Consider the following 26,638-nt stretch of genomic DNA (forward strand, 5'->3'; position numbering starts at 1 on the left):
GGATTGCAATATCTATTTGACAAACCAAATCTGAATGTCAGGCAAGCTAGATGGTTGGCCATGATCAATGAGTTTGATTTTGAGATCAGGTATATTATAGGTAAAGAGAACAAGGTTACAGATTCTCTTAGTAGGTGGATAAAGGTAAATCATATAGTAGCTATGAGCTCCTATGAGAAAAATCTACATGATAGGATATTGCTGGAAATGCAGCAGTATGTCACGTATATGAAGCATATGCACAAATTGTAGAAGAGGACAAGTACATGTATAGCTAGTGGTACTGGTACAAGTATAAGCAGTGATACAGGTGTAGGTACAAGTGCATAGGATGTGGACTATTCTCTCATGGTAGATGGATTGGTCAGGTTTAGAGATAGGATATATGTGCCAATTAGTAGTGAGCTCAAGAAGGTGATATTGAGGGAGTTTCATGTGAAACCATATTCAGGTCACTAAGGCTATCAAAAGACACTGAAAATAGTGAAGAAGTTTTACTATTGGCCGAATTCGAAGAGAGATGTGGTAGAGTTCGTGGCTAGGTGCTTGGATTGTCAATAGGTGAAGTCATAGTGTAAGCATCCAAGTGGATTACAATAGTCGTTTTTTTATTCCAAAGTGGAAATGGGAGGTCACTTCCATGGACTTTATCACAGGTTTTCTGTCTAGGCAGCATGATTCCATCATCATTCTGGTGGACACGCTGACAAAGGTAGCACACTTCATTCTAGTGAAGTCTACATACTAAGTAAATGATATAGCACAGGTCTTCATTAGAGATGTGGTGAGATTGCATGGTGTTCCACAAAAGATTGTGTTAGACAGGGATGTGAAATTCACTTCCAAGTTTTGGAAGGCATTGTTTGCAAGTTTAGGTACAAAGCTAGCTTTCAATACAACTTATCATCCACAGAAATATGAACAGACAAAGAGGGTCAATAGGATATTAGAGGACGTGTTGAGGATATACGTGATGTGAAAATTCCTCAACCGGAATCCCTACTACAACAACTGATAATGTTTCTTCTATTTGTTAAATTAATCAACCAAACTATTTGTCGTTTCCTACAGCAAATATCGAAACATATACACTACAACCTTCACTTAACTAAATATTATGTGAAAAACAAGAGACTAATCAAGAAATAAAATACAACACCAATGACATCATTGGTTTTGGACAAATGTCCACGGAAAAACCCAATGTGGTAAAACCAGTGGAACAGTTTTGAGGATTTTATTATTATGTAGTAGTAAATCTGAGTACAATTCATGGATGCTCAACTAGCAATACGATACAAAGAGGAACTGGACAAAATGTATGGTGAAGTGCCCCCTCCCTGTCACTGGGAGAATCTAAGTCTGATAACGCTGAACTAGAGCCTCTATGTAGAACTGCGTCACCCCTGCTAGGTATCACACTACTCCTTCTCTGGACCCTCTAATGCATGGAAAACCAGAATCTCTACCTCCCAATCTTATACCCTGGCTCCCGGCTACTGAAACACGATTTACTTAGTAGAAATTTGATTTCCCTCTAAGGATTTCACTGCCACTATGTCAGCTCTGTGTGGGCTAAAGCCTATCTCTCTCTGGATGTCGTTCTACCCTCTCTTTGCCTCGTACTCTCCGGCCCAAGTAAACTTCCTTCTTACAGATACTCACTGCCCCTCACTGCCAGAAATCTACTAGATCAGAATTTCCTCCTGAGAACTTCTCACTTCAAAAATTCGATCTCTTGAACTCTCGGTGTGTTTTCCAAATGACCCTCAAGAATCCCTAAATAATCTTCTCGTTGACATTTAACGACCCAAATTAACATCTAATTAATGCCTAATATCATTTTAGCTTTATCCTTGTTTTCTTGTAGAATTTACACCCACAATTAGATTAATACCCATTAATATTATTAATTTCCTATGTTTAGACTTAGGGGCCCATTAAAAAATATTAATTATTTCAATAAAATTGTTTTTGGGTGGAATTTCACAAAACGATTATGGGTTCTTTGGAATACATGTGCCCAAGCCTCCCTGCAAGACTTGAGGCCTAGAGAACATTTGATGCTACCCCAAATCAACACTCCCTCTTATCAAGGAATGTGCTCTATCAATATACGCTACTGCATACTGCTCTGACTCTGAAGTATCATCCTCTGTGTTGTTGATTACTGACATGACGTCCACCAACTACTGCATTGCTGCTACAACTGTACTGTTGCTGGTACTGCCACTGTTAACACTAGATCCGTACAAAAAATCCCTCTCAAATGTTGCATCTGTGTTTCTAATAGCACTTCTACTACACTACAAATTGTTGTTGCTACTCTATTAGCAACACAAAAACATCCAAAATTACTGAACTAACTGTGTTCAGTATGATACTACGTGAATGTTGGATCTTGACTATTGCTAGTATCTACACTGACCCTCTGAATCTACTACACTGCTACTGACCTCTGCTCTATACCATCTTCATTGTTGCCAATTCTGCTCTGCGTTGTTTAGGCTTTGATGCTCCTAGACACTGAAAATCTCTCCCCGAAATTCCTCGACACCATCTGACGCTAGTCCATCCTTCTACTTCTGATCTAGGATCCCATAGTAAGGAAATGATCCTAGAGGTGGACTCCTCAAGGATGCTACCCATCTATATCTCTTTCGATCTACAACTCCAAATCAACCCACCTCCCTCCTGGAGTTATCTCGGCTGTCATGGCGAACTCCTCCTCTTCGATCTTCATGGGCACAACCTTCAGATCGTGTTTCTCATCCTTTTCCTTCTTCCTGAGAGGACACTATGTATCATATTGACCCATCTCACCACACCTGAAACATTTGATCTTTGAGACATCCTTCTTACATCTCCACTGCTCCTGTTGTCCCTTCAATGCAGGAGTTGTATTATCCTCCTCCTCCTTGGGATTTGACCCACTCCTGTTACTTCTGTCAAGTTTAACCTTGACTAAGTCTCTCCTCTGCTCCTCTTGTTTTAGAGTTGCCCACATCTCATCCCAATTTGGTAATGTTTCTCTACCCAAGATATTGTGGAAAAATACTTGCAACTCATATGAGATATAATTGAGGGCCAATCTAACCAATTATGAATCTTTAGGTGTATGCCCTATAGTAAAAAATTCATCATGGATTTCCTTAAGGTTCGTGAGGAATGCATCCACACGCTCCCACTTCTGCATCTGAGTAGATCTTAACTTCTACTCCAAGTACATCTTCCACTGCTCAAAAGATCCCTGATATAATGTAGCCAAGGCATCCCACAGCTCCTTAGTAGTCCCTCTGCTAGCAACATGACAAACCACATGATCCTTTACTCCATTTAGGATCATCCTCTTGGCCTTCACCATTTCTGTTCGATACTTTTTCAGCAGATCTGGATCTGTAGGCACAACCACCACACTGTCGACAAATGTCTTGAGGGCATGCTCATGTAGAAGGAATGACATTCTAGCCTTCTAGATGACATAGTTGGATGCTCCTTCCAACTTTCCATGATCCCTCAAGCCACTAGTTTCCATTTCTGCCACAAATGTCGAAAATATATTTTCTCCTTTATGCTGTTGTTCGGCTAGCCTACGCACTCCCTACCGGAGTTAGTAAAACTGCTTCCCCTTGCTACTGCTCAACTCTAGAGAATTCAAATTCCTTGGCTAAGAATTATCTGAGGAATAAATTCCCTTAGTCGTGCTTCTCTTCTCTATTTTGACGATCTTCTGCCCAACAAACTTCATGTAGAAAAATCTGTGTCCCAACAACTCTCCTCACGATGAGGCTTCAACGTTGCTCCATCTTCCCCGGTAAAAATTTGAACTAGGAGTCCTTCTCTCCATTGAATCACTCAAAGAGAGACTACCTCGAAATTTTAGCCCTCTAGCTAAGTATTGTGTAAACTCTCTAGGGTTTTGAACTGTTGGCTGCGGCAGCTTTTCGATCTCTGTCTTCTGCTCAGTGCTAGAATCTCTGGCACTACCCTTATTAATTCACCTGCAGCTCTGATACCATGTGAAAATTCCTCAACCAAAATCCCTACTGCAACAACTGATAATTCTTCCTCTATTTGTTAAATTATTCAACCAAATTATTTTTCGTTTCCTACAACAAATATCGAAACATATACATTGCATCCTTCACTTAATTAACTATTATGCATAAACAAGAGACTGAGCAAGAAAGAAAATACAACACAAATGGCAACGTTGTTCTTGGGCAAATGTCCCTGCAAAAACCCAATGCAGGAAAATAGGTGCGAAAATTCTAAGGGTTTTATTATTATGCAATAGTAAATCTAAGTACAATTCTTGGATGCTCAACTAGCAATCTGATACAGAGAGAAATTGGAAAAAAACGTATGGTAAAGTGCTTTGACCCTATCACTAGGAGAATTTGATTCTCATCATGTTGAAATGCAGCTTATGTGTACCCTTTACATAGCCTCTGCGTAGAATTGCGACAATCCCACATAGTTCCTACATCACCCCTGCTGGGTACCACACTTCTCCTTCTTTGGACCCTCTTCTGGTTGACAAATCAAAATCTTTGCCTCCTAGTCTCACACCCTGGCTCCCAGCTACTGAAACTCTATTTTCTCAGCAGGAATTCGATTTCCCTCTAAGGCCTACGCTGCCACCGCGTCAACTCTGTGTGGGCCAGTGTCTACCTCACTCTAGAAATAATTTTGCACTCTCTCTACCTCGTAATCTCTGGCCCAGGAAAACTTCTTTCTTCCGGATACACATTATCGCTCACTACGAGAAATCTACTCAATCATAATTTCCTCCTTAGAACTAAGTTCTCACTTCAGAAATTCGATCTCTTGATCTCTTAGTGTGTTTTCCAAATGACACTCAAGCTTCCTTAACTAATATTCTTGTTGACATTCAATGGCCCAAATTAAAAGCTAATCAATGGATAAGATCATTTTAGCTTGATCCTTGTCTTCTTCTAGAAGTTACATCCACAATTAGATTAATACCCATTATTATTTTTAATTTCCTAAGTTTAGCCTTAAGGGCCCATTAACAAATATTAATTATTTTAATAAAATTGTTTCTTTCTGGAATTTCCCAAAACACTTTCTGGTTTCTTTGGAATAATGTGCCCAAGCCTCCCTACAAAATTTGAGGCATAGAGCACATCCGATGCTACCCCAAATTAAAATGTGATGCACCAACAACAGAAGTGGGAAGAGTATATTCCACTAGTAGAGTTTTCTTACAATAATGGGTATCAAGAATCTTTGAGGATGAGTCCATTTGAGGCATTATTTGGGTGGAGTTGTTATACTACTATTAGTTGGAGTGATTTAGTTAAGAGGGTGTTAATTGGTCCAAACATGTTGGCGTAAATGGAACAAGAAATGCAGGTAATCAAGAAGAATCTGAAAGCAACATAGGATAGGATGAAGAGCTATGCAGATCGAAATAGGTTGTTTAAGGAGTTTTAGGTTGGGGAGCAAGTGTACTTGTGCATCAAACCGAAGAAGAGATCCTTGTGGATTGGATCATGTGCCAAGTTGGCACCTTGGTTTGTGCACCTTTAAGGATTCTTGAGAGGATTGGGCCAATAACCCGTCGACTTGCATTGCCTCTGACTGTGAAAGTCCATGATGTTTTCCATGTGTCATTGCTTAAGAATTATGTTAAAGATGTTGATCATGTGATTGACTGGTCTATGTTGCAGGTGGAGCCAGAAGGAGAATTCCAGTTGAAACCTTAGTGCAATTTCCAAAGAATGATACTCATGCTCTAGAACAAAGCAATCAATTAGCTTAAAGTGTAGTGGAAGCACTTTGGGCCCAATGAAGTTGCGTGGGAAATTGCAGATCAGATGTGGGCTATATATCCTTCTCTATTTGTTGGTTGAGCGAATGTTTGGAATATGTTTTGGTATATGTTCATATGTATATGGATTTAAATACCACCATGAGTTATGTTATAAAGCTCCAATAAGCAGTATCGGTGTCATGTCATTATGATGTTATATATGTCATGTTGTCATGTTGTCATGTTGGTTTTCTTCTTAGTAGGTTGATCATTATAAATACTAAATCGAGCTAAGTTATAAAGCTCCATAGTAAGTATGTTTTTTTTATAACATTATTATGGTTGTAGGTGTCATTGAGCACAGAGGATGGTGTTCCCCCAAGAGGGAGGCTTTTGTAACAGTGCTGGTAAAAAATCTATGTAAAAATTAATAAAATTAAAATAAGACCTTGGTCATGGGACACGTATTCCAAGCTGAATGTTGGGAAAAACATAGTGATGGGAATCACATATGATTAATTAATGGCTAAGGCAATTGGCAAAGGCAATGGTTAAGGCTTTGGAAAGACAAAATGGCATTTATTAGCATTTATTTATGAAAATAATGGAAATTAGGAGAAAAGGAAGGTGAAAGGTCACATGTTGCATGTGAGGAGGAAATTGAAGGAAAATAATGAAAAATTGAAGAAAATAGAGGCCTCATTAATAAAAAGGCTTCTGAGGATCATTTCATGCTTTTTTCTTTTTGTTAGTTTAGTTTGGGAGCTCTCTCTCTATTCTCTCTCTATTATACCCTTGGACACTTAGAGTTTTCTTCGAGCACCCTTGGAGGAGTGTGGCATACTTGGAGTTTTGGAGCAATAAGGCAAAGAAAAATAAGGAAAGCGCAAGAGGACATAGTGTTGGAAATAATACTGAGAGCCGAATCAGTATTATCAAATTCTTTTCAATATTTATACTTTGAATTATTCTTCAGATATTGATCTTTACTTTGTATGTCAGTATCATAAAATAATGAGCATGAACAAGAAAAAGCAGATAGTCACACCAAAGAACACCAGATATAAGGTGGAAACCCAATGTGGGTGAAAACCACCTGCTGCAATATGTCTCTATCTTCTTTCAATTAGAAACTCCTTTTACAATGATTTTGTACTGGTGTAGTCCTTTACCAGTACGCAAGCTGCAACCTGCCGAGAGCTACAACTCTCTCTCGTTTTCCAGTCTCTCCTAGAAGGGAGCTACAACCCCCTACTTCTTTTCTTTCAAGGACCACTTTTCATAAATTTTCAAACTAGATCCAAGAATATCAAATAATCATCAAGTACATGCAAATCACCCAAACTCCTTATACAATCAACTAAGAATCAGCCAACTTCTCGGAATGTTGTAAACAGAAATATAGTACCAGAAATATAAACCCAGAACTCTGTAGCAAGAGATAAAAGATAACCAACAAATGTTTTAAGACAGATCCACAGTTTTTCCTTATTTGGACTGCGTGACTCCGCGCCCCGACTTCTGTTTTCCTACGTATCCCCGCAGAGCGCCTTCTGCTAGACTGCGTATCTCCGCATTTCACCTTTTCTCTTTCTGCGTACCTCTACTATGCCAGCGCACCTTCTCCTTCTATCGCGCTGCGTACTTCTATGTATCTCCGCATATTCTCGTTCTATCGCGCCGCGTACCTCTGACCTTACTCCGCACTGCTTCTTCTGTTTCGCCGCGTGCCTCCGCACTGTACCCTCTGTTGCGCTGAGTACCTGAACTGTATCTCCGCATTGCGCCTTCGATCGCCCTGCGAGCCCCCGCACTATGCCTTTCCACGGACCACGTACCATAGCGCTGCACCTTTCACTAAGCTGCGAACCTCCGCATCTGCACTGTGAATCACCTGCGTACCTCTGATTTGAATCGAATTAACAGCCCTCTAATGTGCTACTGACAGTCAGATGCACAGATCTAATCATGCTGTTAACGGTAAAAGTGTCTATTCAGAACGACCCTATCCCACTGAGGTGTGACAGTGACCTCAGAAACAAATAGGGAAAACTACTTTCGTATTCTTCTTTATGAACTATAAACGAAGAGGAATGGGATGAACCAACCTGTGTCTTGCGCTAGTCCTTTGATCCAATCTCTCTCCTCTTTGACAGCTTCCAGCTACCTGCTCCCTTACTTGCCCAGCGTCACCAGGTTCCTGCAAGATCACAGAAGAAGGAAACTACACAAAGACATGGATTTATATTCATAAATAGCTTAGGATCAGATTTAAGCTAAACATACAAATGTAACAAACATCAATGATACACAAGCATGTAGAGGAAACTCAAATAGTTTTATCGATAAAATAACAAGATCCAGGAGGAGTTACAACCGATGATTCCTGATCCAGCATCAACCTCCCAGCATAGAATCCCCTCTTCACCTCCAACAAAGCATAAATCACCCAATACTCTGATATCTATCTCAAAACCAACAGCAATTCTCTGCCATGTACAAAATTCCAGCCTCTGGATCTCTTGGTGAGGGATCCATATATAGATGTATGCAAAGAGGATGAGTCAGCTCATGAATTGATTAGTGGCTTCTCTCTGTCAGTTCTTGCTTCCACTTGGAGACTGAGAGCCTCTTACTCATCATTGGTCGAATTCAGTGAGGCAAGTGTCATTGGGAAAGATTCTGGAAGCTTCCATTGTCTCTCCACCTCGTGGAATGACTCTGCCACTTGTCATTTCCCGCTCAACGCACCTTGGTAGTGCATTTAGGTGCGTTGCAATGCACCTAGCTAGTGTATTTGGGTGCTTTGCAACGCAGCTAGCTAGTGGAGCAGCCGAAATGATCCTGATTTGACTAGTTCTGAGCAGTTTCTGGTGGAGAACTTCTGGGAGAAGCTGTAATTTATTGACCTTGTTTCTTTAGGAGCTGGAACAACACTTTTAGGGACTTAGGATCCCTTGGTTTATGGACATTTCATGCTTAGAGCTGTAAGGCACAAAAATGTCTATAACAGTTGCCCCCTAAAGTATGAGGCCGTTTATCGGGTGAAATGCTTTATTAGGAGGATCCGAAGTTCTTTCAATGCTGGGAGGAGACCTGTAATAAGATACAATACAATACATTATTTTCATACTATTTTCATGATCTAGCTGAGGCGGGCATTCCCATGCTCAGCTTTATAAATTCATTTTCATGTACATAGGACAGACAATCGTCTAATGGTAGACTGATGATTCTGATGGAGTCATCATCCTTTTGGTAGGATGATTATCTGTGCTGCAATGATGTACATTTCAATGTCTTTATTTTTTATGAATATATATCGCAGCCCGGATGGATGAAACTAGATCCGGGGTCTTAATTCTCATCCAATTTTCACTCGAAGTACAAGTCGATCCATGTGAGAAATGTTTTGAAGTCGAACATGGAAAGACATCGCTTGATTACCAGTCAATGATGTAAATTGTTAACAAGCACGAGAGGAATCACCAATAATGATAATGACCCTCAAGGTACTGTAGTACAATTCACGTGGTGTGAATAAAGGACTTGGCGTCGAACACCACGCAAAATCTTTCGGTCGAAGGTCATTGATGTATACCTATCGCCGGAAGTGAGAAACTTGCCATTGAGGCATGCAAGCTTCAAAGTACTGAATGGGGTGTTCCTAGATCAACTTCTTGGATAATGAGCTGATGTCGACAAGAAGCGATCCATCAAAGGAGGGCCTTAATGAATCCCACATCAATGACACGGAACGGAGCAAATGATTTTGATGGAGGTGAAAACGATCTGATGATATATGGTTCAGGGTGGCGGTCATGAAAGAATGAAGTATAATGTATGATAGTGGATGGGACACAGGTGACTTCTCTGGATGACTTCTCTTGAACATGTCGGCGACACTTATGTGATGGATTGGTAGCATTTACCCCAAATATGGATGGTGTGGCCTAACCATGGTGATGTGACCGGTGAATGAAACAACACAACCCGACTCAGGCATGGAGTGGAAGTGTCATGTTCAAGAGCGACTTGCTACCAATAAAGTTTCTTTGAGTTTTCTTCCCAATTTTTCCCCAGTCATTGCTGACCAGTACCTCTTTATTTTTGTCAAGCTTGAGGAGGATAACATATGCTTGTTCTATAATTTGCCCTTCGGGCAAACCCATCGCTATGTTTTAACGAGCCTAGCGATAGTGAAACTCGTTCTCGTCTAAAGACAAGTTTGACGCTATCAATCTTTTTAACGAGTCTAACGACAAAGATAACTCGATACTTTTCATTTTTAGAGAGTCTGAAAAGGTACGTAAAGGTAACTCCGAAGTTCCTTTTTCGTCATCTAATCCCTTAAGTCCGAAAAAGTATAAAACAATACAGAAGGGATGAGTTTTCGATAGTTTTAACGAGCCGAACAAAACAAGCGCTCGATCTTTTTGTGCAATAATCCCTCAGGTCCAAAAAGATTAAAATCTAGAGGAGGGATAGCACTTCCTGTCGCTTTAACGTGCTGGAAGGCCAAAACTCGGCAATCTTCTCATATTTTACGAGTCAGTTGAAAAGAGCTTAAAGAAGACTCGTCTTTTGAGGACGAGTGATAAAACGGGTAGCAGCTTATTCCAGGTAAGGTTTGGAATTTTCCAATCACGGCAGTGTCACAAGGATGGCTAGTGAAATCACTCTTCGCAGCTGTTCCTCAAAATGGGTAAACAATCAAATGGAGGTGAATGATCGGCCAATGGAAAAGTGGAAGTGACGGTGCAAACACGAGCAAGGCTTTAATGGCTGAAAATGCTTCATTCACGGTGGTTATTTACCGGGGGATAGTTCATTTTTTAACGAGCTTAAACGCGGGTGGAAACATTTTCTTGGTCTTATGTTTATTTTTTAACGAGCTTGAAATATGCGCTAAAACTGCTCGATTAACCCAGTCATATGATAAGAATGTCTCATATAAAACCGGAAACTTTTAGATTTTGCCCCACATCCTTTCTTTATGCAAGTTAGGAAACGACTAATCCAAAAAATAGATAAATAATCGCTCTTTGCTTGCACTCCAAAAGGTTTGCATGCCCCCAGGTATAAAACAGAGTTTCGAGGTCACCCTCTATTCGAGCTGACAAAACATTCGTTTTATCAGGAAGGGTACTACCTCTTACAGGTTACCCAAAGATTGTTCTATTCACACAGCAAACAAAACACTTCTTCGGCGATGTCTACCGAGATAAACAAAGGTGAGCGACGATGCCCACCAACTCACATAACTTTGACAAGAGAATCTTATTCTAGAATAACCCCTCTTCCAATCACGAATGGGGTACAGACTAGTCATATTCTCCTGCGGAAACCTACCCTATACCCGAAGTTCTCCTGCCGAAGCAGACCAGGATGCATGCCCCCTGGGTTTCAGTCATATCCCTCCGAATTACTCGCGCTCATCAGGAGGACGGACCGGGGATTGAGACATTTCTTGCGTGAAAAGACCACTTAGGGACGGTATATGACTATTTACTATCCGTGATCCGGGAAATGAAAGCTGGTCCACGAGCTTGACCACTCTTCCTTCGTGCGGAAAACACAAAACTCTAAAGAGTGAGGAGACGATGGCTCCCATGCAATAAATATAGTCTCGTCCAAGGAGTAGGTTATAATCCAAGGGTCCTTGAACTACCATGACGTTCATGCGAACTGTCTTCCCTCTCAATGTTATGGGCACATCGGGAAGGATCCCTAAAGGTCGACTGGTTCCTTTATGAAAGCTTGTCAGATTTCTCATTTCAGGCAACAGCGATGGCGAACCAAGCGCTTTCCAAGCAATAGAGGAAAGGATACTCACAGAAGCCCCCTCATCTATGATGGTACCAGCCATGACCATTCTATATATTTGAACGATAATTCAGAATGGTATGCTCGCTGGCAAACGGGGTATGCCTAGTTGATTCCAGTCGAAGGATACAACTAGGTTGCTTGGAGGTGGGACCGAGTAGACGGCCGGGTATGGCTCTGATGAACTTCCTTCCTACGGTAAAGGAATGGGTGGATTGCCCCCATGTTCGTCGAAGTCTGTGTTGATGAAGAGAATTTGGACGATGTCATCCTTGTTCTCTTCAGTGACTGTATCATCCGAAGATAAAACCTCTGAAGGCAAGACCGGGTCAAGTGCTGCCTCGACCTTTTGACTTTCGTCTGGTATGGATTCAATTGGTTTATCTTCAATGATAGACGCTTCAGCCGACCACTTGAGCGGGCCAGCTGGATTCTCAACTAGTGACGGACTTGGTAAGAATTTTTTATATCCAGGAGGAAGTCGTAACGGTGAAACCGGACGATCATCCAAAACTCTTTTAGCCTCGTCTAAGAAGGGACAATGGTGGAGGGCATGGTCTCCTTCGCACAGTTTACAAGGAAATCTAGCTTTCCCTTTTTGTCCTGGGGCTTCACTTTCACTAGTTGACGGTGTGCTTTCAACATGATCTCCAGAGGTTGATGACACTGGATTGTGCAAACGAGGAGACCAGTCCCTTAGTATCCGGGGGATGCAAGGACAATCTCTGTGAAAGTGGTCTCCTCTGCAAATGACACATGGCAATTTAGGCCTGGTCGGTGCTGTGTGTGGATTTTCGTTAGACGACACTCATTTTCCCCCATTTGCCATTGGCTCCTTCTTCTTTTTCTCTTTCTTCTTCTTTTCCTTCTTCTCCTTAGGAACTTGGTTTTTAGTTTTTCCAGTTCCATCAAGCGAAGAGGAAGGAGGAGAGGAAGAATTATAGGAAGTAGAAGGCTGGTGGGTAACTCTGGACTCGTCTAATTGCTGATTCGATTGTTCAGGAAAAGTGGTGTTCTGAACGACATTGGTTGAGAAGAGCCATACTGGCAAGCCAATTGTCAGTCCTGGAAGCGACAATGTGGCCATATGGGGCACACCAACATCTCCCCAAGAGGAGAAGGGACTAGGATTTCCACCAAGGGGAATTCCTTGGTTGGTAGGCTCCATTTTGTCAACCCAAAGATCAACGTAGGAAAAGGGGATGAATATTCCATTTAAAATAAATTTTAACACGCTTTGACACAACTTGTTTTTTCAGTTTTAAAGAGTCGAGAAAAAACAAAAGATGACTCTAGTCTCCTTCGATTTTTAATGAGCCTGAAGTGACAAGTGCTCAGATGGACCTTTTCCGTTAAGGAGTCTGAAAAGGAACGAAAGGGACTGCTCTGGAGGTCTAGGTAGAGGGAGTACCAAACCAATCGAAAAACTGCAGAATACTTGTTATGGTACGGCAGTCAATCTTCCCGAATGCTGTGTTCGGTGCATTGCGATCAGTAGGGTGGCCGACACGGCTTCCTATGGATAAAGGTTTTATGCCTATAGGGGTCTCCCAATATATACTCGATGGTACGTGGGAGCACAAGTCCGTAATGGCACTTATCGTCTCAAAGTGGAGGAATCACCCAACCATCAGTGAGGACAATAGTTACCAGGCTTTACGACGCCGGAATACGTCTCTAGCCTAGACCTCTAAATGTTGTGCGTTAAGTTACAAAGCGTTGTTAAGTTCATTGAATTTATTTTACGTTCATCTTTCTTATGAAGTTTTCCTTTTGGGTTCACCACGAGATGTAGATGTAATTCCTAAAATGCAATCTAAAGATGATAAGCAAGCTTTTATCTCTTTTCAGCAATGAAAATCCTAGCTACAAGGGGAAAATAAAGACACAATCTTTTCTCAAAGAGCAAAGAGCACACTGTAAATGCACTTTTCCTAAATCAATCCAAACAGACTGTCAATATGCAAATGCACATGTGCATGTATTTGTTTTTCAATTTCTTAATATTGATGCCTAAAAAGAAAGTTGTTGTACAAATTTGAATTCGTTTTCAAGTGAAAAACACAAACAAGCTTCTTTTCGAAATCAAAAGGTAGAGTTACGACACTTTATGATTTTGAAATAAACACTTGTTTCAACACTAGAAATTCACAAATTCAAGCCAAAGGCAAAAGTAAAAGCATAATCAATTGTCAACAGCAAATAAGCTTTCTCCAAAGATCAAAATCGACACTTACGACATATCTAAATCAAAGGACGACAGTATGGCTATTCTACTTTTGCAATGGGAAACTGTAAATGACGCAACAAACACACAAAAACACATACAGTTTCTTTTATACAACTGAGGCGGAATTAAGGCAAAGAAAAGGGGCTTTTAAATAGACACACACACTGATCACATGCTGCAAAAATCAGAGACAAAACTGAAAAAATTGAGCAAAGAACCTCAGCTGCACAAGGCTAGGCTGATCAACGCACCTGCTACACAGAGAAACTGGATTGCAATGCAGGTAGCCCTCTCAGGAACTGCGTTGGAATGCAGAATCTCTTCACAGAGCCTGCGCTGGGGCAGAAACGAGAATTCTATCCGGGTTCTGGGTCACGGTTTGCAGTTTAATCTATGGTTTTCGGCCGGGTAAAAGCAATCAGTAATGCACAATCAGAGGGTTGATTTAAAAGAGTTTTAAGAGCTATCACAAATGGTAATCAGATCATTTGTGAATCAGTTGTTCAAATCATAAACAGATCCAGTTAATGGATTGAAGCAGCAGATGTCTACTTTGCATTTGTTAATGGCAAATGCAGTTCGATTCGCTACTTCTAAGTTTATGAAACAAACAACAAGAGAAACACAAACAAACTAACTAGACACGATCCCCAGTGGAGTCGCCATTTTGTTAACGGGAAAAGTGTCTATTCAGAACGACCCTATCCCACTGAGGTGTGACAGTGACCTCAGAAACAAACAGGGAAAACTACTTTCGTATTCTTCTTTATGAACTATAAACGAAGAGGAATCGGATGAACCAACCTGTGTCTTGCGCTAGTCCTTTGATCCAATCTCTCTCCTCTTTGACAGCTTCCAGCTACCTGCTCCCTTACTTACCCAGTGTCACCAAGTTCCTGCAAGATCACAGAAGAAGGAAACTACACAAAGACATGGATTTATATTCATAAATAGCTTAGTATCAGATTTAAGCTAAACATACAAATGTAACAAACATCAATGATACACAAGCATGTAGGAGAAACTCAAATAGTTTTATTGATAAAACAAGAAGATCTAGGAGGAGTTACAATCGATGATTCCTGATCCAGCATCAACCTCCCAGCATAGAATCCCCTCTTCACCTCCAACAAAGCATAAATCACCCAATACTCTGATATCTATCTCAAAACCAACAGCAATTCTCTGCCATGTACAAAATTCCAGCCTCTGGATCTCTTGGTGAGGGATCCATATATAGATGTATGCAAAGAGGATGAGTCAGCTCATGAATTGATTAGTAGCTTCTCTTTGTCAGTTCTTGCTTCCACTTGGAGACTGAGAGCCTCTTACTCATCACTGGTCGAATTCAGTGAGGCAAGTGTCATTGGGAAAGATTCTGGAAGCTTCCATTGTCTCTCCACCTCGTGGAATGACTCTGCCACTTGTCATTTCCCGCTCAACGCACCTTGGTAGTGCATTTAGGTGCGTTGAAATGCACCTAGCTAATGTATTTGGGTGCTTTGCAACGCAGCTAGCTAGTGGAGCAGCCGAAATGATCCTGATTTGACTAGTTCTGAGCAGTTTCTGGTGGAGAACTTCTGGGAGAAGCTGTAATTTGTTGACCTTGTTTCTTTATGAGCTAGAACAACACTTTTAGGGACTTAGGATCCCTTGGTTTATGGACATTTCATGCTTAGAGCTGTAAGGCACAAAAATGTCTATAATAGTTGCCCCTAAAGTATGAGGCCGTTTATCGGGTGAAATGCTTTATTAGGAGGATCCGAAGTTCTTTCAATGCTGGGAGGAGACCTGTAATAAGATACAATACAATACATTATTTTCATACTGTTTTCATGATCTAGCTGAGGCGGGCATTCCCATGCTCAGCTTTATAAATTCATTTTCATGTACATAGGACAGACAATCGTCTGATGGTAGACTGATGATTCTGATGGAGTCATCATCCTTTTGGTAGGATGATTATCTGTGCTGCAATGCTGTACATTTCAATGTCTTTATTTTTTATGAATATATATCGCAACCCGAATGGATGAAACTAGATCTGGGGTCTTCAATCTCGTCCAATTTTCACTCGAAGTACAAGTCGATCCATGTGAGAAATGTTTTGAAGTCGAACATGGAAAGACATTGCTTGATTACCAGTCAATGATGTAAACTGTTAACAAGCGCGAGAGGAATCACCGATAATGATAATGACCCTCAAGGTACTGTAGTACAATTCACGTGGTGTGAATAAAGGACTTGGCGTCGAACACCACGCAAAATCTTTCGGTCGAAGGTCATTGATGTATACCTGTCGCCGGAAGTGAGAAACTTGCCATTGAGGCATGCAAGCTTCAAAGTACTGAATGGGGTGTTCCTAGATCAACTTCTTGGATAATGAGATGATGTCGAAAAGAAGCGATCTGTCAAAGGAGGGCCTTAATGAATCCCACATCAATGACACGGAACAGAGCAAATGATTTTGATGGAGGTGAAAACGATCTGATGATATATGGTTCAGGGTGGCGGTCATGAAAGAATGAAGTATAATATATGATAGTGGATGGGACACAGGTGACTTCTCTGGATGACTTCTCTTGAACATGTCGGCGACACTTATGTGATGGATTGGTAGCATTTACCCCAAATATGGATGGTGTGGCGTGACCATGATGATGTGACCAGAGAATGAAACAACCCAACCCGACTCAGGCATGGAGTGGAAGTGTCATGTTCAAGAGCGACTTGCTACCAATAAAGTTTCTTTGAGTTTTCTTCCCAATTTTTCCCCAGTCATTGCTGACCAGTACCTCTTTATTTTTGTCAAGCTTGAGGAGGATAACATATGCTTGTTCTATAATTTTCCCTTCGGGCAAACCCATCGCTATGTTTTAACGAGCCTAGCGATAGTGAAACTTGTTCTCGTCTAAAGACAAGTTTGTCGCTATTAATCTTTTTAACTAGTCTAACGACAAAGATAACTCGGTCCTTTTCATTTTTAGAGAGTCTGAAAAGGTACGTAAAGGTAACTCCAAAGTTCCTTTTTCGTCATCTAATCCCTTAAGCCTGTAAAAGTATAAAACAATACAGAAGGGATGATTTTTCGATAGTTTTAACGAGCCGAACAAAACAAGCGCTCGATCGTTTTGTGCAATAATCCCTCAAGTCCAAAAAGATTAAAATGTAGAGGAGGGATAGCACTTCATGTCGCTTTAACGAGATGGAAGGCCAAAACTCGGCAATCTTCTCATATTTTACGATTCAGTTGAAAAGAGCTTAAAGAAGACTCGTCTTTTGAGGAACGAGTGATAAAACGGGTAGCAGCTGATTCCAGGTAAGGTTTGGAATTTTCCAATCACGGCAGTGTCACAAGGATGGCTAGTGAAATCAATCTTCGCAGCTGTTCCTCAAAATGGGTAAACAATCCAATGGAGGTGAATGATCGACCAATGGAAAAGTGGAAGTGACGGTGCAAACATGACCAAGGCTTTAATGGCTGAAAATGCTTCATTCACGGTGGTTATTTACCGGGGGATAGTTCATTTTTTAACGAGCTTAAATGCGGGTGGAAACATTTGCTTGGTCTTATGTTTATTTTTTAACGAGCTTGAACTATGCGATAAAACTGCTCGATTAACCCAGTCATATGATATGAATGTCTCATATAAAACCGACAACTTTTAGATTTTGCCCCACATCCTTTCTTTATGCAAGTTAGGAAATGACTAATCCAAAAAACAGATAAATAATCGCTCTTTGCTTGCACTCCAAAAGGTTTGCATGCCCCCAGGTATAAAACAGAGTTTCGAGGTCACCCTCTATTCGACCTGACAAAACATTCGTTTTATCAGGAAGGGTACTACCTCTTACAGGTACCTAAAGATTGTTCTATTCACACAACAAACAAAACACTTCTTCGGCGATGTCTACCGAGATAAACAAAGGTGAGCGACGATGCCCGCCAACTCACATAACTTTGACAAGAGAATCTTATTCTAGAATAACCCCTCTTCCAATCACGGACGGGGTACAGACTAGTCATATTCTCCTGCGGAAACCTACCCTATACCCGAAGTTCTCCTGCCGAAGCAGACCAGGCTGCATGCCCCCTGGGTTTCAATCATATCCCTCCGAATTACTCGTGCTCATCGGGAGGACGGACCGGGGATTGAGACATTTCTTGCGTGAAAAGACCATTTAGGGATGGTATATGACTATTTGCTATGCGTGATCCGGAAAATGAAAGCTGGTCCACGAGCTTGACCACTCTTCCTTCGTGCGGAAAACACATTACTCTAAAGAGTGAGGAGACGATGGCTCCCATGCAATAAATATAGTCCCATCCAAGGAGTAGGTTATAATCCAAGGGTCCTTGAACTACCATGACATTCATGCGAACTGTCTTCCCTCTCAATGTTATGGGCACATCGGGAAGGATCCCTAAAGGTCGACTGGTTCCTTTATCAAAGCCTATCAGATTTCTCATTTCAGGCAACAGCGATGGCGAACCAAGCGCTTTCCAAGCAATAGAGGAAAGGATACTCATAGAAGCCCCCTCATCTATGATGGTACCAGCCATGACCATTCTATATATTTGAACGATAATTCGGAATGGAATGCTCGCTGGCAAACGGGGTCTGCCTAGTTGATTCCAGTCGAAGGATACAACTAGGTTGCTTGGAGGTGGGACCGAGTAGACGGCCGGGTATGGCTCTGGCGAACTTCCTTCCTGCGGTAAAGGAATGGGTGGATTGCCCCCATGTTCGTTAGAGTCTGTGTTGATGAAGAGAATTTGGACGATGTCATCCTTGTTCTCTTCAGTGACTGTATCATCCGAAGATAAAACCTCTGAAGGCAAGACCGGGTCAACTGCCGCCTCGACCTTTTGACTTTTGTCTGGTATGGATTCAGTTGGTTTATCTTCGATGATAGACGCTTCAGCCGACCACTTGAGCGGGCCAGCTGGATTATCAACTAGTGACGGACTTGGCAAGAATTTTTTATATCCAAGAGGAAGTCGTAACAGTGAAACCGGACGATCATCCAAAACTCTTTTAGCCTCGTCTAAGAAGGGACAACGGTGGAGGGCATGTTCGCCTTCGCACAGTTTACAAGGAAATCTAGCTTTCCCTTTTTGTCCTGGGGCTTCACTTTCACTAGTTGACGGTGTGCTTTCAACATGATCTCTAGAGGTTGATGACACCGGATTATGCAAACGAGGAGACCAGTCCCTTAGTATCCGGGGGATGCAAGGACAATCTCTGTGAAAGTGGTCTCCTCTGCAAATGACACATGGCGATTTAGGCCTGGTCGGTGCTGTGTGTGGATTTTCGTTAGACGACACTCGTTTTCCCCCATTTGCCTTTGGCTCCTTCTTCTTTTTCTCTTTCTTCTTCTTTTCCTTCTTCTCCTTAGGAACTTGATTTTTAGTTTTTCCAGTTCCATCAAGCGAAGAGGAAGGAGGAGAGGAAGAATTATAGGAAGTAGAAGGCTGGTAGGTAACTCTGGACTCATCTAATTGCTGATTCGATTGTTCAGGAAAAGTGGTGTTCTGAACGACATTGGTTGAGAAGAGCCACACTGGCAAGCCAATTGTCAGTCCTGGAAGCGAAAATGTGGCCATATGGGGCGCACCAACATCTCCCCAAGAGGAGAAGGGACTAGGATTTCCACCAAGGGGAATTCCTTGGTTGGTAGGCTCCATTTTCTCAACCCAAAGATCAACGTAGGAAAAGGGGATGAATATTCCGTTTAAAATAAATTTTAACACGCTTTGACACAACTTGTTTTTTCAGTTTTAAAGAGTCGAGAAAAAACAAAAGATGACTCTAGTCTCCTTCGATTTCTAATGAGCCTGAAGTGACAAGTGCTCAGATGGACCTTTTCCGTTAAGGAGTCTGAAAAGGAACCAAAGGGACTGCTCTAGAGGTCTAGGTAGAGGGAGTACCAAACCAATCGCAAAACTGCAGAATACTTTTTACGGTACGACAGTCAATCTTCCCGAATGCTGTGTTCGGTGCATTGCGATCAGTAGGGCGTCCGACACGGCTTCCTATGGATAAAGGTTTTATGCCTATAGGGATCTCCCAATATATACTCGACGGTACGCGGGAGCACAAGTCCGTACTGGCACTTATCGTCTCAAAGTGGAGGAATCACCCAACCATCAGTGAGGACAACAGTTACCAGGCTTTACGACGCCAGAATACGTCTCTAGCCTAGACCTCTAAATGTTGTGCATTAAGTTACAAAGTGTTGTTAAGTTCACTGAATTTATTTTGGGTTGATCTTTCTTATGAATTTTTCCTTTTGGGTTCACCACGAGATGTAGATGTAATTCCTAAAATGCAATCTAAAGATGATAAGCAAGCTTTTATCTCTTTTCAGCAATGAAAATCCTAGCTACAAGGGGAAAAGAAAGACATAATCTTTTCTCAAAGAGCAAAGAGCACACTGTAAATGCACTTTTCCTAAATCAAGCCAACAGACTGTCAATATGCAAATGCACATGTGCATGTATTTTTTTTTCACTTTCTTAATATTGATGCCTAAAAAGAAAGTTGTTGTACAAATTTGAATTCGTTTTCAAGTGAAAAACACAAACAAGCTTCTTTTCGAAATCAAAAGGTAGAGTTACGACACTTTATGATTTTGAAATGAACACTTGTTTCAACACTAGAAATTCACAAATTCAAGCCAAAGGCAAAAGTAAAAGCATAATCAACTGCCAACAGCAAATAAACTTTCTCCTAAGATCAAAATCGACACTTACGACAGATCTAAATCAAAGGACGACAGTATGGCTATTCTACTTTTGCAATGGGAAACTGTAAATGACACAACAAACACACACAAACACATACAGTTTCTTTTATACAACTGAGGCGGAATTAAGGCAAAGAAAAGGGGCTTTTAAATAGACACACACACTGATCACATGCTGCAAAAATCAGAGAAAAAACTGAAAAAATTGAGCAAAGAACCTCAGCTGCACAAGGCTAGGCTAATCAACGCACCTGCTACACAGAGAAACTGGATTGCAACGCAGGTAGCCCTCTCAGGAACTGCGTTGAAATGCAGAATCTCTTCACAGAGCCTGCGCTGGGGCAGAAACGAGAATTCTATCTAGGTTCTGGGTCACGGTTTGCAGTTTAATCTATGGTTTTTGGCCAAGTAAAAGCAATCAGTAATGCACAATCAGAGGGTTGATTTAAAAGAGGTTTAAGAGCTATCACAAAGGGTAATCAGATCATTTGTGAATCAGTTGTTCAAATCATAAACAGATCCAGTTAATGGATTGAAGCAGCAGATGTCTACTTTGCATTTGTTAATGGCAAATGCAGTTCGATTCGCTACTTCTAAGTTTATGAAACAAACAACAAGAGAAACACAAACTAACTAACTAGACACGATCCCCAGTGGAGTCGCCATTTTGTTAACGGGAAAAGTGTCTATTCAGAACGACCCTATCCCACTGAGGTGTGACAGTGACCTCAGAAACAAACAGGGAAAACTACTTTCCTATTCTTCTTTATGAACTATAAACGAAGAGGAATGGGATGAACCAACCTGTGTCTTGCGCTAGTCCTTTGATCCAATCTCTCTCCTCTTTGACAGCTTCCAGCTACCTGCTCCCTTACTTGCCCAACGTCACCAAGTTCCTGCAAGATCACAGAAGAAGGAAACTACACAAAGACATGGATTTATATTCATAAATAGCTTAGGATCAGATTTAAGCTAAACATACAAATGTAACAAACATCAATGATACACAAGCATGTAGGAGAAACTCAAATAGTTTTATTGATAAAACAAGAAGATCCAGGAGGAGTTACAACCGATGATTCCTAATCCAGCATCAACCTCCCAGCATAGAATCCCCTCTTCACCTCCAACAAAGCATAAATCACCCAATAATCTGATATCTATCTCAAAACCAACAACAATTCTCTGCCATGTACAAAATTCCAGCCTCTGGATCTCTTGGTGAGGGATCCATATATAGATGTATGCAAAGAGGATGAGTCAGCTCATGAATTGATTAGTAGCTTCTCTCTGTCAGTTCTTGCTTCCACTTGGAGACTGAGAGCCTCTTACTCATCACTGGTCGAATTCAGTGAGGCAAGTGTCATTGGGAAAGATTCTGGAAGCTTCCATTGTCTCTCCACCTCGTGGAATGACTCTGCCACTTGTCATTTCCCGCTCAACGCACCTTGGTAGTGCATTTAGGTGCGTTGCAATGCACCTAGCTAGTGTATTTGGGTGCTTTGCAATGCAGCTAGCTAGTGGAGCAGCCGAAATGATCCTGATTTGACTAGTTCTGAGCAGTTTCTGGTGGAGAACTTCTGGGAGATGCTGTAATTTGTTGACCTTGTTTCTTTAGGAGCTAGAACAACACTTTTAGGGACTTAGGATCCCTTGGTTTATGGAAATTTCATGCTTAGAGCTGTAAGGCACAAAAATGTCTATAACAGTTGCCCCCTAAAGTATGAGGCCGTTTATCGGGTGAAATGCTTTATTAGGAGGATCCGAAGTTCTTTCAATGCTAGGAGGAGACATGTAATAAGATACAATACAATACATTATTGTCATACTGTTTTCATGATCTAGCTGAGGCGGGCATTCCCATGCTCAGCTTTATAAATTCATTTTCATGTACATAGGACAGACAATCGTCTAATGGTAGACTGATGATTTTGATGGAGTCATCATCCTTTTGGTAGGATGATTATCTGTGCTGCAATGATGTACATTTCAATGTCTTTATTTTTTATGAATATATATTGTAGCCCGGATGGATGAAACTAGATCCGGGGTCTTCAATCTCGTCCAATTTTCACTCGAAGTACAAGTCGATCCATGTGAGAAATGTTTTGAAGTCGAACATGGAAAGACATCGCTTGATTACCAGTCAATGATGTAAACTGTTAACAAGCGCGAGAGGAATCACCGATAATGATAATGACCCTCAAGGTACTGAAGTACAATTCACGTGGTGTGAAGAAAGGACTTGGCGTCGAACACCACGCAAAATCTTTCGGTCGAAGGTCATTGATGTATACCTGTCGCCGAAAATGAGAAACTTGCCATTGAGGCATGCAAGCTTCAAAGTACTAAATGGGGTGTTCCTAGATCAACTTCTTGGATAATGAGCTGATGTCGACAAGAAGCGATCCGTCAAAGGAGGGCCTTGATGAATCCCACATCAATGACATGGAACAGAGCAAATGATTTTGATGGAGGTGAAAACGATCTGATGATATATGGTTCAGGGTGGCTGTCATGAAAGAATGAAGTATAATGTATGATAGTGGATGGGACATAGGTGACTTCTCTGGATGACTTCTCTTGAACATGTCGGCGACACTTATGTGATGGATTGGTAGCATTTACCCCAAATATGGATGGTGTGGCATGACCATGGTGATGTGACCGGTGAATGAAACAACCCAACCCGACTCAGGCATGGAGTGGAAGTGTCATGTTCAAGAGCGACTTGCTACCAATAAAGTTTCTTTGAGTTTTATTCCCAATTTTTCCCCAGTCATTGCTGACCAGTACCTCTTTATTTTTGTCAAGCTTGAGGAGGATAACATATGCTTGTTCTATAATTTGCCCTTCGGGCAAACCCATCGCTATGTTTTAACAAGCCTAGCGATAATGAAACTCGTTCTCGTCTAAAGACAAGTTTGTCACTATTAATCTTTTTAACGAGTCTAACGACAAAGATAACTCGGTCCTTTTCATTTTTAGAGAGTCTGAAAAGGTACGTAAAGGTAACTCCGAAGTTCCTTTTTCGTCATCTAATCCCTTAAGTCCGAAAAAGTATAAAACAATAAAGAAGGGATGAGTTTTCGATAGTTTTAACGAGCCAAACAAAACAAGCGCTCGATCTTTTTGTGCAATAATCCCTCAGGTCCAAAAAGATTAAAATCTAGAGGAGGGATAGCACTTCCTGTCGCTTTAATGAGCTGGAAGGCCAAAACTCGGCAATCTTCTCATATTTTACGAGTCAGTTGAAAAGAGCTTAAAGAAGACTCGTCTTTTGAGGAACGAGTGATAAAACGGGTAGCAGCTGATTCCAGGTAAGGTTTGGAATTTTCCAATCACGGTAGTGTCACAAGGATGGCTAGTGAAATCACTCTTCGCAGCTATTCCTCAAAATGGGTAAACAATCAAATGGAGGTGAATGATCGGCCAATGGAAAAGTGGAAGTGACGGTGCAAACACGATCAAGGCTTTAATGGCTGAAGATGCTTCATTCACGGTGGTTATTTACCGGGGATAGTTCATTTTTTAAGGAGCTTAAACGCAGGTGGAAACATTTGCTTGGTCTTATGTTTATTTTCTAACGAGCTTGAACTATGTGCTAAAAATTCTCGATTAACCCAGTCATATGATAAGAATGTCTCATATAAAATGGGCAACTTTTAGATTTTGCCCCACATTCTTTCTTTATGCAAGTTAGGAAACGACTAATCCAAAAAACAGATAAATAATCGCTCTTTGCTTGCACTCCAAAAGGTTTGCATGCCCCAAGGTATAAAATAGAGTTTCGAGGTCACCCTCTATTCGACCTGACAAAACATTCGTTTTATCAGGAAGGGTACTACCTCTTACAGGTTACCCAAAGATTGTTCTATTCACACAGCAAACAAAACACTTCTTCAGCGATGTCTACCGAGATAAACAAAGGTGAGCGACGATGCCCGCCAACTCACATAACTTTGACAAGAGAATCTTATTCTAGAATAACCCCTCTTCCAATCACGGACGGGGTACAGACTAGTCATATTCTCCCGCGGAAACCTACCCTATACCCGAAGTTCTCCTGTCGAAGCAGACCAGGATGCATGCCCCCTGGGTTTCAGTCATATCCCTCCGAATTACTCGCGCTCATCGGGAGGACGGACTGGGTATTGAGACATTTCTTGCGTGAAAAGACCATTTAGGGACGGTATATGACTATTTGCTATGCGTGATCCGGGAAATGAAAGCTGGTCCACGAGCTTGACCACTCTTCCTTCGTGCGGAAAACACATTACTCTAAAGAGTGAGGAGACGATGGCTCCCATGCAATAAATATAGTCTCGTCCAAGGAGTAGGTTATAATCCAAGGGTCCTTGAACTACTATGATGTTCATGCGAACTGTCTTCCCTCTCAATGTTATGGGCACATCGGGAAGGATCCCTAAAGGTCGACAGGTTCCTTTATCAAAGCCTGTCAGATTTCTCATTTCAGGGAACAGCGATGGTGAACCAAGCGCTTTCCAAGCAATAGAGGAAAGGATACTCACAGAAGCCCCCTCATCTATGATGGTACCAGCCATGACCATTCTATATATTTGAACGATAATTCAGAATGGTATGCTCGCTGGAAAACGGGGTCTACCTAGTTGATTCCAGTCGAAGGATACAACTAGGTTACTTGGAGGTGGGACCGAGTAGACGGCCGGGTATGGCTCTGACGAACTTCCTTCCTGCGGTAAAGGAATGGGTGGATTGCCCCCATGTTCATTGGAGTCGGTGTTGATGAAGAGAATTTGGACGGTGTCATCCTTGTTCTCTTTAGTGACTGTATCATCCGAAGATAAAACCTCTGAAGGCAAGACCGGGTCAACTGCCGCCTCGACCTTTTGACTTTCATCTGGTATGGATTCAGTTGGTTTAACTTCGATGATAGACACTTCAGCCGACCACTTGAGCGGGCCAGCTGGATTATCAACTACTGACAGACTTGGCAAGAATTTTTTATATCCAGGAGGAAGTCGTAACGGTGAAACCGGACGATCATCCAAAACTCTTTTAGCCTCGTCTAAGAAGGGACAACGGTGGAGGGCATGGTCGCCTTCGCACAGTTTACAAGGAAATCTAGCTTTCCCTTTTTGTCCTGGGGCTTCACTTTCACTAGTTGACGGTGTGCTTTCAACATGATCTCCAGAGGTTGATGACACCGAATTGTGCAGATGAGGAGACTAGTCCCTTAGTATCCGGGGGATGCAAGGACAATCTCTGTGAAAGTGGTCTCCTCTGCAAATGACACATGGCGATTTAGGCCTGGTCGGTGCTGTGTGTGGATTTTCGTTAGACGACACTCGTTTTCCCCCATTTGCCTTTGGCTCCTTCTTCTTTTTCTCTTTCTTCTTCTTTTCCTTCTTCTCCTTAGGAACTTGGTTTTTAGTTTTTCCAGTTCCATCAAGCGAAGAGGAAGGAGGAGAGGAAGAATTATAGGAAGTAGAAGGCTGGTAGGTAACTCTGGACTCGTCTAATTGCTGATTCGATTGTTCAGGAAAAGTGGTGTTTTGAACGACATTGGTTGAGAAGAGCCATACTGGCAAGCCAATTGTCAGTCCTGGAAGTGACAATGTGGCCATATGGGGCACACCAACATCTCCCCAAGAGGAGAAGGGACTAGGATTTCCACTAAGGGGAATTCCTTGGTTGGTAGGCTCCATTTTCTCAACCCAAAGATCAACGTAGGAAAAGGGGATGAATATTCTGTTTAAAATAAATTTTAACACACTTTGACACAACTTGTTTTTTCAGTTTTAAAGAGTCGAGAAAAAACAAAAGATGACTCTAGTCTCCTTCGATTTTTAATTAGCCTGAAGTGACAAGTGCTCAGATGGACCTTTTCCGTTAAGGAGTCTGAAAAGGAACAAAAGGGACTTCTCTGGAGGTCTAGGTAGAGGTAGTACCAAACCAATCGCAAAACTGCAGAATACTTTTTACGGTACGGCAGTCAATCTTCCCGAATGTTGTGTTCGGTGCATTGCGATCAGTAGGGCGGCCGACATGGCTTCCTATGGATAAAGGTT

The sequence above is a fragment of the Pinus tabuliformis genome, chromosome 5_2, assembly GCF_031772625.1.
Source record: "Pinus tabuliformis cultivar Carrire ecotype Pingquan chromosome 5_2, CPIR1, whole genome shotgun sequence".
Lineage (NCBI taxonomy): Eukaryota > Viridiplantae > Streptophyta > Pinopsida > Pinales > Pinaceae > Pinus > Pinus tabuliformis.